The sequence below is a fragment of the Zonotrichia leucophrys genome, chromosome 2 (genome assembly GCF_028769735.1).
Source record: "Zonotrichia leucophrys gambelii isolate GWCS_2022_RI chromosome 2, RI_Zleu_2.0, whole genome shotgun sequence".
Taxonomy (NCBI): Eukaryota; Metazoa; Chordata; class Aves; order Passeriformes; family Passerellidae; genus Zonotrichia; species Zonotrichia leucophrys.
This window is the reverse complement of record NC_088171.1, coordinates 16,263,941-16,281,276: the sequence shown is the minus strand read 5'-3', so window position 1 is coordinate 16,281,276 and position 17,336 is coordinate 16,263,941. Positions and strand designations below refer to the sequence as shown.

The 17,336-nt window shown below is 44.0% G+C and overlaps 1 long non-coding RNA gene across 1 annotated transcript; it reads right to left on the bottom strand.

Annotated features, from left to right (window-relative positions):
• Nucleotides 1-4,971: 4,971 nt before the first annotated feature.
• Nucleotides 4,972-16,855, bottom strand: LOC135443626 (uncharacterized). Its single transcript, XR_010439086.1, has 3 exons — nucleotides 10,272-16,855; nucleotides 6,961-7,498; nucleotides 4,972-5,739 (listed from the first exon to the last, which is right to left on the bottom strand). It is a non-coding gene; the product is annotated as an uncharacterized LOC135443626 (long non-coding RNA).
• Nucleotides 16,856-17,336: the final 481 nt, after the last annotated feature.

Here is a 17,336-nt window from a genome sequence, read left to right as displayed (position 1 = left end):
TTATATCTGGGGAAGAGCTGAGTGAAACGGAAGCCACTGTGGGAAGAGAACCAAGACTTGAGGGGGTGTATTTATGAGATCAAGAGAGATGGTATCATCATTTCCTGAGGGCAACAGTCTTACGTTGAAGATATTTAGAAACCATCAATATGAATCTGTCACTGAAAACAAGAGCTGGATGGATGTCAAGAAAGGACTATGATTATGATCTACATTTGAGAGCTTATTCATATGCTCCAGAAACATCTAAACAACGTCTCTGCAAGAGCAAGGCAGTAAGTTTTAGTTACTTCTCAAACTGGTGCTGATCTGCTGTATTATATGGTGGGGCTGTTTGGGAGGTCACAGGTAAGGAACACCAGTGAATTAAAGACAGTTTTGCCCCCTCTGCCCCTTTCCTTCACTGGAAATACTTTTTAGTGCAAGTCTAAATGGTAAGGGAAACTGAAAACATTCGGAAGTTCCTTGTCCTGACAAAATACGCTTTGGGATATTAACTTCAAAGTTAATGTTTGTTGCCAGGGATTTTTATTTTTATTTCCCTAGATGTTTGATGCTCACAAGTGTTGCAGGGATAGGTTCTGCTGCAACTGCCACTGTTCCTTATTCCTCTATAACTTCCAGAGAATCTGAAGCCTTGGCCTACAGTGCACTCCTGGTTGAGCATCCTAGTGCCATGCTTGTGAAGACACAGACACCAAACAGACTTATTGCTACATTTCCTGTCTTGGGTTCTGTTCTTTAGACTTGGAATCATGGTATATTTCAGGTTGGGAGAGAACCTTGAACCTAGTCCAGCTGCTTTCTTAAGTGGTTGGTATTAGCTGTGGGATCAGATCAGGACTTTTCATCTAGTCAGACCTTTAAAACCTCCAAGGCTGGAGACTGCACAGCCTGTTCTAGTGCTTGACTGTCTCCATCACTGTGGTAGGCTGGGCTGAAATATGCTGCTCCATTATTGTCACTCTTAGTGGCTTTTTTTCTGATCCTGGAACATGCACTCAATCAAAATGCTGTCTACTACAAGTGTTCAGGCTGCTCCTTGACATAGAAAGCCCCAAGTCGTCCCTTCATTGTCTTTCCAGAGGAACTCGTATCCATCCATCACATGCAAGCCCTCCTACCATAGCAGTTATTCCCACAGCACAAGCAGTAACGCCACAAGGAGATCTAGCTCCTCCTGCTTGTTCCCCAGGCTGCCAGACATTTTTATCTGTACATTTTAGGTGGATACCTGTTCATGATATTTTATTATTCTTGAGGTCCCTTTTGTTCCTGTCACTCTGAATAATTTCTCTCAATCCATGTCCACAAGCATGCCATAACTGGGGGTTATGGTTGTCCTTTTCATTGTTCTGATTGCTTTGATATGGCCACTGTGCATATCCAGCTTACAGGGTCCTCATGACACTAAATCCTGATGAAAACTTAATTCCTAAAAGGCTTTGCAGGAAAGTAAGAGGCCTTGAGCAGCTGACTGGTGTACTGCACTGGAAGAAAAGCCCCAGAAAATACTGATGTAGGTGCAGAATCACCTTAGGGCACAGTGCTGTGTCTCTGGGAGCTTGTTGCTTCCACAAGTGCAGTAATGTGGTACAGGATGCTGCTGGCCAGCAGAGCTTGTCCCTGATTTGACACATCTGTGGTGCTGTGTCACCTCTAAGTCTAGAGCAGTCAGGCTCTCAGCCACAACCTCACTCTGCTCCATGCTTGTGCTGGTCATTGAGGAATTGTGTTCTCAGAACAGAAAGTCTTCCCTCATAGAAACAAATCTGCAAGTTCAATTTTTTTACACTCTCCAGAGGTGCAGGCTATAATTTTGCCTAACAAAATTTTGTACCTTTGGAGAAAGAAAAGGTAGACAAAGAACCTCCATTTAAATAATTTTGCAAACAAACTAGTGAAAGGTCCGTGCCACACTGAGCTGAAGAAAGTAAGATTTCCAGCCTGGGCTGCTTTGGAGATATGATGAATCAACAATGAGGAAGCTTTTCAAAATAATGTCATGTTGTTCACTGGAAAGTTCTCTTCCAAATGCTTTCCCTTGCTTATCATAAAATTACCACCGAGGTTCTCTTCTGTTACTAAATTCTTCTAAACATCATGGGTAACTTGGGGTCAGTTTGTTTAAAACAAGGGTTAGGATTTATTTGAGGCTAACCTGTGCCTGGAGATAAAATCTCCTTCTCCATAAATCCTCTTAGTTGAAAGTCTTGATCCACTGCTTTTGCAGACCTGTTTCTCATACTTTTTTTAAGCAGAGGATTGGTTTGCTTTCTTTTGCAGGACCTCCCTGCTTCTTTTCACACTTACCATTGTCTTTTCATTGTATCTGACTGTAAAAAATAGTATTCCACTTCCCCTAGTATTTTGTGAAGCAATGGTGAATACAGCTGTATTCAAGAAACAAGTAGTTTTCAAAAGGTGGCTCTCACATTGCAATGTACTTTTTTTACTGCTTTATTTCTTGTGTGGACTGAATCTCCATTCTGCATTTCCCATGGCACATAGAGGGATCAATTAGCTGGACTTGATGGGTCTCACCTTTATAGAATATGTGTTTTTGGGAAGTCTCCTCAGTAAAGAGACTTGTTTGACGCAGTCTGTTATATTAGAAAGCAGAAGATCCCAGCAAATTTTTGCAGGGAGATGCTCTACCCTTCAGGATCTGTTCTGTTTTCCCTTGTTACAGGGAAAACCATATTCAATTTGTTTCACAGAATGACTTCAGAGATAGGTTTTTGTTCCCAGGCTGAGCTTTCTTGTGCATACAGATTTGTATTCAATGTAAACAGTGCAGCCCTGTACAGGAATTTTGTATGGAACAACTCCCAGAATATGTCTTGTAGGTATTATGCTCACAGCCCAACAGAGGAGGTAAAAGCCCCAGAAATTACTAAGGCACAGCCTCTCATTTGTAGTGCTGACTCGATGAGATGGAACAATTTCCATAATTCTGTATTTCCTTTTCTCACATTGGACAGAGGAAAGACATTGCTTTCCTGCAGAAAAAAAAAAGTAAACATATTAGAAGTTGCATTATTGGGGCAAAGAGCTGTAGTACTTACATTCTTTCTGAATATTTCTATCTGAAGTTTGGTTTTCTAAAGTCCTTCTCTAGGATTGATTTCTAGAGATTTTCAGGAGGAGAGAACTGGGTGAATACATAGAGGCTTTGTTCAGGCAATTAGACAAATGGTACTTACTATTAGATTAATTATCAAAAGTAATGGCACAGTGGACAATAACACATGTAACAGTCTGACAATAACAAATATCACTGTCTCTTTGAGCCAGTTTTCCTGCCTTAATTTTCTGTAGCCCAGTGGTGCACTACTTGTACAGAGGGATGGGATTTGATTACTGAATGGAAACTACAGCATCTAATACATGGGAGGCTAAGTACTTAGCCATTGCAGTAGATAAGAAGAAGCATTACCAACTCCAAACTGAAATAAGATTCAGAGAGTTTTTTATTCCAAAATTAAAACATATAAAATTCTTCTGTGAATCTTTAGGGGATTCATAGTTCTTCCTTTTGAAAATTATCTTTGGACACCAATCAAAAGAGGGTTTGCTGTAATTGCTTGATGTCTGAGCTTGCAAAGTAAGGTCTCTTTTGAAATGACCATGATCTGTTTTGTTGAGACATTAAAGACCTTGGTGATCACAGTTCTGCTCAAACCCCCATGTTTAAGAGGGTTTGCATTGCAGTTGGCTTATGAATCTGGAATAATATCATTTTCAGTTATCCTAAGAATGCAAATGCTTACAGTTAGCAACACACTTTAACACTTCTGCCCATTACAATTAGGCTGTTATGATTTTAGTCCTTCTTTTTAATGAAGACAGTATTTTCAATCTTTGAACTGTGTTGCAGCAATTAATTTTATATTTCTTCTATGAGATAGCTAATAAAGAAAAACATGTCCTCTGTATTTTTTCAGTAAGTTACTGTTCCATTGGGCTGTTGAAATCTTTGATAAGATAAAGAATAACATATGTGGTGCTTTCCTTTCTCAGATGCAGGCAGAGATTACTGAAATGAGGATGCATTTCAAAGAGCAATAGTTTTGAAAGGTTGGTCTCCAAATGCCCCAGTCTACAGAGCTCACCAAAGAAGTAAGAAAACAAACCCCTGAAAAAGCCAATCTCAGTGTCAGCCAGCTTGAACTCACCCAACAAACATTTTTAACTTTGGGGATTTTCCAAACAGAAAAATTGTCAAACCAAATGCTGTCAAGTCATGGTTTGAGATGGAGCAATTCTTGCTTTCCAGAATCACTTTATGATTAATTATTTGTTTAAGTAAATGGTGGTCTGTGAAGAGTATATCTCTATCACTTACAAAACACAGTTTCTAATGAAGAGAGCAGAAATAACACTTTGGATATCTGACAGACTCTGTGAGATATCTCCTAATGGGAAGAGAATTTTTTTTCTAGCTAGATATCCAAAGTTCCTGAACCCTGTCCTGGCAAAAAACTTGCTTTTTATCCTTATAATTTATAAAGGGGGAATACAGGCATCTCTGTTTGTCTTGATTTAATTTTATCCCACATGTATAGGGTTACAAGTATGTGGCAGTTAGGCATAAGTGATAGAATTTTATGCTCCAAATGCTGGTAAGAGAGAAGCTTCAGATCACATAGATTAATGCAGCCTTGATTCAAAGACACCTAGCCCAAATCTCCTGCACTTTTTTAGATCCCACCACCATTGCAGCAGAAGACCATAAATATTAACAACTGCCAGCTGCTCACTCTGGTAAGGGCAACTTCCCCTGGGGTTAATCTTCCTAAGCCAATAGCAACCTTTAATTGCCAAGCTGACCAAGGGACTTCTGAAGCCTGAGAATGCAAAGAACGGTTTGCCATCTTCATAGCCCATTCCCAGCAAGACTGTTTTCCTCCTGAGTCTGGTAACAGCAGGACATATCCCTGAACTTTTTTCTCAGATGCAGAAATAGTGAACAATAATGCTATAGCATGGCCATTTCTGTTCCTCAGACTTGTGCAATGTATGGGCTTGTGTGTGTTTTTATCTAGCATCTTTATTCTGTTTTTCATAAAAGATTGATGATTTTTTTGTTGTTTTTGTTGTCCTTGGAGTTTATTAAGCTAGAGCTTTCAGAGCTGTGCTTCACTTGTTCCCATGTTTTTCCTGGCAAAGAGTGAAATTTAAAGCTGAGCCTTTTTCTGCTGGATGTTTTTCTTTTCTGTGATAAACACAAAGTATGCAGTTGGTGTCATGAGAGCAGTAGGTGCAGGGTTCAGCTGACACTTCCCAGCAAAAAAGTCTCCATCTTGCCAGGCCTTTGAGGAGACATGACAATGATTCATTTTGGTGATAACACAGCAGGAACACAAGTCCAATTGTTTGCTATGTAGGTCAGAATGGGATATGTTGGCATCTCTGTTTGCAGACTTTACAAAGATGTCTGGGAATGGGAAGCATGACAGCAAAAAAACCTATTCTGATATAACTTAAATTGTTCTGCTGATGGAAGTAATCTATGAACAGTTTGCTGTCAAATACTTGCTGTCTAGCTAGCAGAGCTGGACATTGTCGGTGTATGAGGAGGTTTAATTTTTCCCATTAAACAGCTCATTTACTCTTTCCCCAAGCTCTGCAATTAAAGTCTGTCTCTGTGCCAAGGAGAAAGCCTTTAGAAATGCTCAGTCTTGCTGTTCCAATATGAGTTCCTTGCAGTAGTTGATGTACATGTACATGATGTACCTAAAAATCAGAGGAAATTGAGAGTTAACTTGGTTAGCTCAGGACTTTTCTTTCAGCCTTGTGCCTTTTAATGTCTGTGTTTCAGAAACTTGTTCAGCAGTCAGTTTGAGTTTTGCTTGTTCAGTCAAAACTGGCTTTGGGAACATAATTTTTTGTAACACATTAAAACATTTTGCTGCACACCCCATTGCACATCATGCAGGACAATGACATGCCTTTTTATGGGAGCCTACCAGCTCTCTCCTGATGTCTGTTCCTTCTAGGAAAGCCTCTGGTTATTGAAGATGAAGAACAAAGCTTTTCCCTCTTTCCCTAGGTGAGTGCTCCAATGGAGGGCCCTGAGACTGCTTTGTTTGCAATGTTTGGATGGTGCCATGCACTCTTTGGACCAGGTCTGTCCCCTGGCAAACTCCTCATGTTCTCACTTCCAGGTTTGTCCCTCTGATCCTCGGTGTTCATCACCTCCATAACCAACAGCATTACTGCTAATTCCGCTCTCAGCTAGGAGAAGCTGAGGCACCTTCCTATTTTGGGGAGAACAACTCTTCCCCAAATGATTTATCTCCTTTAAATTAACTGTCAGTTTCTTCTCATACCAGTGGGAGAAATTTGAAATACCCTACAACATTGCTCAAATATATGTTTGACAAACATTACAGCCAAAACCATATCTTTTTTAGGTTCTTCACCACACACATTCAAGGAAAAATATTCTTTGTCACATGTCGTAAGAGCTGAATAGATATTTTAAGCAGTTGGAGGTAGTGTTGCAAGATCAGAGATCAGGCCATGTACTATTTTTTTCTTTTTGAAAGAAGGAAATAAATCCTAATGGCTGGACATAATGTTGTCTGTGATCATACTTTGTCTTGGCATGTTTATTAGCACAATGTAGAGTTTTATGAAACTGTTCTCCTCCCTCTATCAGTCCTAAGCATTTATAAAAATTATTTTCTCTGGGGTTCTGCTGGTTATCTTATGAAAATCTGTCTCATACAGGAAGGACACCCAGTCAGGTGATAATAAGTTTGAAATAACAATATGAGCAACAATTTGAGCTTGCAACACAGTTCAGAAGGGAAGTGGGTGGAAACTGATATTTTTATTTCAGCCTCATCAAAAGAATTCAATTGAATCTATTTTTTTTTTAATTGCTAGTGAGGCTTATTTCAAAATAAAAAAACAACCCAAAAAACAACATAACAGGGAAGTTCTGCATACCTGCCCAGAGGTGAGATTTCTCTTCTAGCAGGGCTAAAGCCCTAGACAGTGTTTGTGGAAGTATCTGTAGCTTAATGCCTTTCCACAGCAGTCTCTGGCTGAGGATCTTGATTGTTCTTGATCATGAAGAAAGACATAAAGAATAATTATGGGAGGGGATCTTGATTTCTGTTGCTGCACTCTAATGTGAAATGCATGCCAACACAGACCAGAGCACCACATTCTGACACTGAGAAACATCTGTATGTAAATGAACTTCAGTTTTCAAAGGGCTCCAGTGCTGAGTCCCAAATCTTTTCAGCAACTTTGAAAATTCACCAAAAAAATTCAATTACAGACTAGTTTATGCAGGGAAGAGGAAAGGGAGCATGTCCTCTGCTGAAGCATCACGCTGTGGTGAGTGGCCAGCAGGTCTGGTGAGCCAGTTGTCTGTTCCAGTTTGGTCTCTGTTCCTGTAAATGAGCCAGTGTATATCTGGAAGAACAGGAAGTTGTCTGGAAACTTGATCCAACTGATCCAACAAATAGCTCCGTTGTTGCTGTGATAAAAGCAGAGAATGGCTATTTCAAATGTTTAAATAATGGTGATATTTTTAATTAAATAAGTTATTATAGTCTTCTTTAATGCTGCCATTACTGTTTGTTGCTGAAATAATTAAAAAAAAAGGAGTATATATCATGTGCAACACTCTAATCTTTCCATATAAACATCTCTAAAACCAGACTAAGAAGCAGCACAATAGGATAAAAAAACATATTTTGCTAAATCTTTATCACACACATTTTGACTGCCAGGCATAAAGATTGTATTTAGTTTTGTATGGTGTAACAATTGCTGTTATATTCAGTTATTTTTATATGCATTTATTTAATACACTAATCTAAATAAAGCTGTTTTTAAGAAGTGCTAGGTTTGGTCTGATTCCTATAAAAATAAGAGAAATGGAGTCTCCCTTTCTCTTTGGCGGGAAAGGTGCTGCTGAGAAGATGCTCAAAATCCCAACATTGTTCGAAGGTGGATTTCTCAGTTGCTCATGAAAGTTTTCTTGTTCCTCTCTCACATTTATGAGGCATTTTATATGCATCTACATATAAGATTTTTTTTTTTTTGCATAGTTTAACAGTGAAGGCAGAGTAGGGAAATTTTCCCATAATCAGTAAAAAATAAATCTGCTGTGGTCTAACACCCTGCAATTCTAGCACTATCAGAGTGTGATTGGGGGTATATCACTTCATCCTCGAGTGAAACCTGTCAGCAGCTAAATGCACACGTTCTCTGATGGCTCAGGCTAAGATAAAAATGCCAGGAGACTTTTCCCCGTGCCCCTGGAGAGAAACTTGTGCTGCACCTTCATGAGCCACTTCTGGCTGTGGCTGATCCAAGGCAGCAGCTTTGCACAGCCCTTCAGTGAGCTTTGCACACCTTTCAGCAGAGGTTTGCACAATTTCAGCTGAGTTTTGCACATCTTTTGGCTGAATTTTGCACACCTTTTAGCTGAGCTCAGTACCTTCCAGCTGAGTTTTGCACACCTTTCAGCTGAATTTCTCCCACCTTTTAGCCGAGTTTTGCACATCTTTTGGCTGAATTTCGCACACCTTTCAGCTGAGCTCGATATATTCTAGCTGAGTTTCACATACTTTTTAGCTAAATTTTGCACACCTTTTAGCTGAGTTTTGCACACCCTTTAGCCGCGGCTGCCGCCAAGGAGCGCACTCCCTCTGTCCCTGCAAGAGCGGCCCCGGGAGTGTCGGGACACAGCCGCATCCCTGCTCCTCCGCTTCCCTGATAAACACAACAAGCGACAAACTTGGTTTTCTTCTGCTTTAGTGAGCTCCGGCAGCCGCCGGCAGTAAGCACCAGGCCAGTTTCTGATAACTCATATTCTCGCAGTGTTTGATCGGAAAGGGCCGGCGTGGGCTGTGTTCCTGCGGCAGCCGCCCCGGCAGCGCTGTGCCCATGCCCACACAGCTCCGTGACGCACAGAGCGGCTCCCGCTGCGCTCCGGAGCTGCGAGCATCGGGAAAGCCCCCTGGGTGCTAGAGAGTCCTTGGGCAGCAGCACGGACCGTGCAGCTTCTGCTTCTCCAGCTGCAGAGGTGAGATGAGAAGCTCTATCCTCGTCCAGGATGTTTTTTTAGGAGCTGAGAATAATGATGCTTCAATGCTTGAACAAGCTGCAGCTCTAATCAGGGAGGTTTTAGGGTACGTGTTTGGCTCACAGAGACCTTCTCAGCATCCTCCCCCACTGCCCCTTCTCGGGGATTCCCTATGAAGTTGCATTCCCCAGATCATCTGAAGTCCCTAGGGATGGGGGTGATGACTCCTCTGCTTGCTGTTGGCAGTGAAAATCACCAGAGACCCTTCACACCTGGGTTTTGCTCCAATCCTGAAACCTTGGGTAAAGTGCTCTATTTCTTCCTGGAAATGGAAATTCCAGCTGAGGGAAGTTAATAAATCTGTGTTAATATGGAAAGGGCTCAATTCCCTCCTTTGCCTATCTCATCTGCAGAGTCCATGGGAGTGTTTGCATGCTGCTCACCTCTGTCAGAGATACAATGCACAGCATGTTTTCTCTTGATATAACACTGGAGGGAGAAGATGTTTTCTACATAGCATGAAAACTGTGTTAATTCTGTTTTCTCCCTTTTAAGGCATTTACACAGCTTGAAGAACTTCCACTTGTATTTTACAACCAGAGGGCAAAGGCTGCTGTCAGCACTGAGTGGCTCTGAGCTGCACCAAGCCTGAGAGCAGACACTGCTGATGGACCAAATTTGGGTGAGACCCAGCTTGCTACAAGCACCTGGATCACAAAACAGGTGCCAGTGAGTTAACTGTCCCATCATCCAGTTCAAAACAGGAGAACTTCTTCTGTCATGGAAAATGGTTGCTTTTTGAGTGGTAAAGTCCACAAGAAAACCCACCCTACCTTTCAGAGAGACGCTTTTTGATATGTGAATGTTGGGATAGTTTGTGTATAAATATGAAGCTTAATATTTGTAAGCAATTATCTTCACTTTGGATAACCACAGCCTTTTGCCCATCACCCACCTGAAACACCAGTGCATTACAAGCTGGAGCCCCATTCTCCCCTGGGTGGAGATCTCTGGGATCCTCAGGGTTTGCTCTCTCCCTGTGCTGCAGCTGCTCTGCCCCATGGCAGGTACAGGTGCTGTGCCCTCACAAGCAGCTGCTGAGCAGGTTCCCTGTGTGATGTTTGCCCACAGCAGCAGCTGGCTGTCCCCATCACCCTCTGTCACCCAGCCTCAGCTGGCAGTGCCACTGCAGGCCCCCAGCACCCTGCAAACTCACCTCTCACTTTCTGGGAGCCTGGCAGGGAGGTAGGGACACACCAAATGGTGATGTGCATCCATGGCTTCCTCTGCAGCTGGGGACAGAGCATCCCACTGTGAGCCCTCTGCAGGTCCCCTGGAACTCAGGTGCTGCCTTGTGACCTCTTGTGCTTCTCTGCCTTTTGATTCACACTTTTCATCATGTTAAAATCACACAAGGCAGGGCCTGGGCCATGTGCCATCTTCTGGCCTGCTCTCAGCTATCTCTGAAATTTACTTTCCTCTCTCCTTTGTGCTGGGGAAAGCCTCAGGTAGGCTTTTTATTGAGATAAATAATTCCTGCTCTCTGTATACTTTGTCACCTGCCAGCTTGGTCAGTGCTGGACAGCTGCACCAGTTATACACTCTGGTGCTAATTCCACATTCTGGATTAATGTTGTCTCTCTTCTGTATATTCAACAACTGGGAAAGGGAAGTCCTGACAGTCAGAAGACAGCAAAACACTCTCTCCTGTTTAGATTTTGAGTTTATCCCCAGCATTATAGAAAAAGCTTTTATCTGCATGGAGTTTAAACATAACCAGTCCTGGGTGATGGCAAAGGGTCTGTTGGAAATCTCTCCATCCCCCAGTGTGTAGGGACAGCCTGGACATGGCCTTGCAGGAGCCTGTAAAGCACTGAGAGAGAGTTTGGGTGGTCTGCTCCCAGGAGCAGCAGCTCAGTGGGTGGGGTGGAGCTGTAGATCATAATTTTGGATGACTCCAGTGCAGCACAGAAGACCAAACTTCACAACTGCTGTTCCTTGTCAGAAAATATCATTTACTGCTCAGCTGCAGCACAGCCAAGCCTTCCCATGGCTGCTCCTGGAGCTCCACGTGGCACCACAGGCTTGTCCTGCTCCTGGGGCACATGGCCCTGCACCAGCAGAGCTGCAGGGGCTGGCAAGGCTGAGCTCTTCTCCCCAGCAGGGATCTGCTCCCAGCCCACAATCACTGGGCTCATGGGCTCCGCTTGAGGCTGTTTAGAAATGTTCCACCACAAGTGCTTGGGAAACTATGGAAAGCAAAGAAGAGCTCTGGCTCTGCCAGCAAAAACATCTCCTAAAAGGAGAAGATAAATTGCTTTTTCTATGTGGTAGGCTCGCTTTCTAGAAAGAAAAATGCCACCAAGAGTGGTGGGAGGGATAAAGGAGGCAGCTTGTATAAGGTGGTGATTTCTTACAGCATGAAATTATGCATCTGTTCTGCCTGCCACAGACCTTGCAGCATCAGCCCTCCCTCCCTTGGCTCAGCTTCTTCCTCTCAGCATGAGGCTGCAAGCTGCTGTGCTAAAAATACATATTTTTAGCATGAAATAGCTGCTTCTGCAGGATCACACCTCAGAGACACCAAGGCACTCCTTGCAAGCTCTGACCCAACCTGCTTGGACTGCTCTCCTGAGGGTGGAGCATGAGACCATTGCCTGGAAAGGGCTTTGCTGACACCCCAGGTGAACTGGGAAATCTTTCCCATCCCTCCGTGGATTTCTTCATGTCCTGGATTTGCTTTAATTGAATATTTTTGATAAGGAAACTGAATTTGAAAAAGAGTCTCCCCAGGAGGTTCTTCACAGTCCTGTAAGCATGAACCAGTCAGAATGTTTGTTTGTTCACAGTCCTGTAAGCATGAACCTGTCAGAATGAACATGTAAGAATAATGTTTCTATTTGTTCTGTGACATTTTCCTACAAATGTCTAATTATTCCAGGGTAATTCTTTCCAGACTTGCTGTTTACATGTAGTAGCTGCAGTGTTTAATCTCTGTGAAGAGCTGTAGATTTTTCTGTTTGGGCTGAGAGCTGACAAAGTCTGGTTTATCACATGCTTCTTACCAACAAAAAACTGTAATTCACTAAAAAAGTCATTCTATCAATCACTGAATGAAGATATAAAAATCATGACAAATTGAAGCCAGGTAACATGGGAATCACAGACTGATAAGGCTGGATAAGACTGGTGGGGACCTCTGGAGATCATCCTGCCCAAAGCAGGTCAGCTAGGACAGATTGCCCAGGGTCATGTCCAGTTGATGCTGAATGTCTCCAAGGATGGAGCAGTGTTTTCCATTCCCCTCTCTGGGCAGCCTGCTGCAGTGCTTGACCACCCTCACAGTCGAGCATTTTTTTCTGGAGTTTAAATACATTTATTGCATTTCAGCTTCTGCTCATTGCCTCTTGTCCTAGCACTGGGCATCACTGAAAAGAGCTTGCCTCCATCTCCCGCAAATCCTTTCTTCAGATGTTTATGCATAGGGGTGAGATCCTCCCTGAGCCTTCTCAGCCTGACCAGTCCCAGCTCTCTCAGCTTCCCCCTCTATAAGAGATGGCTCCAATCCTGTAACCAGCTTCATGATCCTTCATTGGACTCTCTCCAGTGTGTCCATATCCCTCTGGCACTGGTGAACCCTGAACTGGACAAAGCCCCCCAGGCATGGGAGGGGACCTGCTGGCAAAGATTTGTCTCATGCAGTCCATGACACCATTGGTCTTCTTTACCAGTTTCCCAGACCTTATTTTTGGCTCTCCTAAAAGAGGAGGACTGTTTTCTTTTTTCCAGTCTTCAGGTATCTCTCCTGACTGCCAAGGTGACAGAGTGACCTTGCAGTGACATTGCCTAGCCCCTCAGCACTCATGGGTACATCCCATGGAGTCTCATGGGCCTGCCTATGTCCAGTTTGTTTAAATGTTCCCTAAAGTGACCACTGAAAGCAAGTCTTTCTTGCTCTGATCTCAGGATGATTACAGCATTGTACAGTAAGGATGCAATTTTCTCTTAATTCTCTTCAGTGCTCACAGCATGTTGTGGTTTTTTCCCTGTTGAGTTCTGCAGTATTCTCCAGAAAAAAAATTACCTCAACAGCAGTTTTCATGTAATTATAACCTCTGTATCTACCTTCCTTCTCTCCCTTTTCCTCCCACTCACCTCCAGCACCTAATTTCTAAATCCTCCTCCTCCCTCAGTACCTATGGGAGAACAGCAGCAGTGTAGAATGTCCATGGACTCATATTGACTGCTCTGAGGGGCACAAGAGTTGCATGCTCAAATCCTTGTGGTGTATGCTTGAAAATTGCAACTTGATTTTGCAGAGGAGGCGAGCTCTGGTGAAGATTTTCCATTTTCCTCATCCTGTCCCCAACGCTGACATCATCAAATCCCCAGCAAGCAGTACTGTTGCTGCATCTTCACAGTGAAAAGACTCTGTTTAAACACACAAATTTAACTTGCTACCCAGGGTGTGCTTTAGAATACTGCAGAATTTTCCTGAAAGATTAATGATGTTAAAATGTGCTAATGGCAGGAGAGCAGCAGTGTGCATCCATCAGAGGGGGTGCAGGCTGGGGAGCTGCTCCCTGGGGACCCTCTCCCATGCATGGCATGGCACAGCAGCGCATGGCAGCCCACCTGCCCCACCACTGTGAGCCTGCTCTGAGCTGATTGTGCTCTGACAAGCCTTGGACAGGCTTGGGGAAGAGCTCCTGGTGGTTGCTGTCAGGCGTGCTGGTCCTCACGCTTCCAGAGAGCAGGCGTACCCTGAAATGACAGCTTTTTGTCCAAAGTGCTTGTCTGTCTTTTATGTTTGCCTCCTCAAGCAGAAGAGCACTCTCTGCATTAATACACCACTGCAGTCTTTTCAGAAATACTGGCCTGGCCTTTGCCTGTCCATCTGCAGAGCCCCTCAGCTGACTTGTGGAAAGGATGAGCCCTGCTCCATTTCTTTGAGTATGTGCCCACATCACCCCAGCAACCTGCGTTGGCCCAGCCTGCTCCCCATCTTCCTGTCTGCTCTGGATGCCAAAACCTGCCTCTTGCTCCACGAGGATCCTTTTTTCCTTCTCAGTTCTTTCAGTGAGACAGGATCCTTCTGTGTTTCCACCATGGTGTGACCGTTGGATTTTGGACGCTGCTAGCTGAGAAGTTCTTCTATCCAAGAAAACATTACCCATGTTACAGGACAAAAAAAAAGGAGAAAAAAAAAGTAGCAGTTTACACTCCCACCCTGGGAGATCTGTTTACAGCGAGAGAGGAGAGCCAGGCTTCATCTCCAGCTTATTCCTGCACAAACAGATCGTGTTTGCAAGCCCAGAGCAGGCTGCATTTGGCATAAATCAGATGTCTAAAGCCAAGTATGGGCCCACTGAACTCCTAAACAGACAGAAATTATAGTCTCTGACTTCAAGCCCATGCCAGTTTGGGATTCTTCTGAAAAGATTTCAATTCCACATTCTAGTGCAGGAACTTGGAGGGAAATCCTACCCACAGGCTTGGTTAGAAAATGAGATCCATCCCATAAAGCATTCATTTTGTGCATGTAACAAAAACTTAATTAGCTGGTGTCCTTCTCTGTTAATCTGCATATGTCCAGTGAGTGATTTCTACAGAATCCATTGCCAAGGCACACCCTGCTCAGCACCTGTTAAATGAGTCACCAGAAACTGCTGTGGAGGACACTGATAGGTAGAAACCCAATGAAATGTTTAGCTGCCTGCTGCTGGAGGAGGCTCACCACGCTGAGCCAGGCTGCTCTGTGGACCTGCTTCCAGAGGAACAGGCTGCATCCACACAGCCCCTGGTTTGCCTCTGACGTGACAAAGGAGAAGCACTGCAGCAATCGCTCGTGCTCTGAGGTTGATCACATCTGACTTTCTGCAACCACACTCAGTGGACAGAGATGATTAGAGTGAATTCTGGTGCTCTTTGTGTCTCCCCAGTGCTGGGATGTTGATGAGCAGTGACACTTGCACGACTGCTGTCCTTTTCCATGGTGGATATTGGAGATGGAGGGGTAGGGACATGGTGGGATGTGCTGCTTCTTGCAACCCTGTTCTGGAAGGCTTTTGCCCCTGAAGATCCTCACTAGACCAGCAGAATATTTATGTGGATCCATAGACATATATCAGTATATTTATCTGTATTTCCCCTGGTAGATGTAAAGATTGGTCATTGGTTTTGGGGAGGGGAGGGAAGGTCAGAGTAGACACCTTACCTAACTGCACCAGGAACCAGGTCATGCTGTGTTTACTCCATGAAACAATCTCTCTTCAGATCTGTGTCACACTCTAAATGCCACCAGAGCCAAACTGCCCCCTAGTAACTCACATCACCCTGGTTCTGCCCTCCCTGTGCAATCCCTTCACTTCCCTATTGATACGGCACAAACCATGATCACACCCATAACCCTACAGCGTTATTCTGGGGCTCAGCGGGAAATCATCAACTTTCAGAAATGCCGCAAAAACGTAGCAACCCACACAGAGCTTCAAAATCAGAGAGTCTGTGTTTGAGCAGTTTGCGAAGGATGCTGTGGACAGCCCATATGCCCGTGCAGGCTTCTGCTAGCAGAGATTTGCCTGGAGAGCAGCACATGCTCTGCAAGGTGAGCAGTGCTGTCAGTGGTGTCCTGGCTGAGGTACCCACTGCAGGGGACATCAGTGCTGGCAGCACAAAGCAGCCTCCCCACCTCTCTGAGCTCTGTTTACAGAGCCTTAGCCTCAGCTGGCAGCAGCCACGGTGACATGGCCAGTGGGAAGGTGGTTGTATTCCAGGCTTCAGAAAAAAGATGGCATTTCCCTGTCTTCAAAGCCACCGAGCTGTGTTGCCACTGTGTTTGCAGATGCTCCCTCTTTAGGGAAGAGAGATTTCAGAGCAAATACCTCTCATCTAGCATCAGTGTTGTGTGGGACACTGAGCACCAAAAGGACAGTGGGACACCAAAGTGAAGAACAGAACATTTTGCTTTGAAGTTCCTGTAGCTAGTTATGGAGAGAAAATAGTTTTAATAGAAAGTCCAGCCTGCCCAGATTTGTCAGTAGAAAATGTCCAGTGGAGTTTAACGGATTTACATATTTAAGAACAGATGTGAAGCTGAAGTTCTGTTATTCCTGCACATTTCTCAGCTATTCTTTACCATGAAACATTTCATATGTTTTATATCCCGATGCACTTCCCCTCCCATTTCTGTAGTCCTGAAGTATTTAAATCGTAGCTTTGTAACTTCACTTCACTGGAAAAAGAAAATACATTACTGCTTCTCACCCACAAAGTAATTATCCCAAAGGCTTATCTGGTGTCTCTCTTGGTCTTTGTCATGCATGAGGTGGATCCTTAGTGCTGATTTTTTTTTGTTCCAGCAGAAATCACGGTCGTTCCCATTGTCCACTTCAACTGAGTCAATGCAACTCTTTTAGAGAGCTGTAGCATAAACTAAATCAGTGGCACGATTTGGGTTAAGAAGCAACAAGGCAAAGGGGGAAAGCTGCATCTGTTTAACGTACATATGTTCAAGCAGAGCAAATAGTTTACTTTTCTCACCCATTTTCAGAAGTACAATAACTTTCTGCTGGCAAGTGAGGTGAGATGCTGGGCTAGCTGTGCCAGCAGCTGTGCAGCCCCAGGGCACATGCTAGAACTTCCACTGAGACTCCCAGGCAGGTCTTGCAACAGGTTCATGCTGATGTGAAGATGTGCTGTCTTATATATCAAGAATTCTATTATCATTATAGTGCAAGGATTCCATACTGCCAGAGATTCATACCTCGTCAATTCTTCTCGTAGGCAGCTCCTCTAAGCACTGACTCCTCCTGTCCCTTGCAGTAGCCATCTAACACCAGACCCCACCAATCCACTCTTTTATAATGCCATTCTTATTGGCTACAGGTGTGGCCAGTTAACATCAGGCCTGCTCCTAATCTTTAGTAATTGGTTCAGCTGCAACTCTTTAGGGGATAAGATTACATTCTATACCACCTTCATTTACCCATACTGTGCCCCCCTACAGAAATGAGCCTATATTCCTGTCCTAGTACATGCCAGGACCCACCTGCCAGCTAACAAGGGATGAGCTGGAAGTCCAGAACTCCAGAAAATCCACCAGTAGCACAGTGTCAGGAAATGTGTCATCCCTAGTGAGGCAAATGCAGCATAAAGCCAAGAAAATAAATGCCCCAAAGGAACAGGGGCATCATGAGGCATTTTTGCTCCTTCCAGTGTGCTCCATTTACAGAGCAGGACCCTGTGCTATATCCTCCTCCGCTCAGCTCCTTTCTTGTGC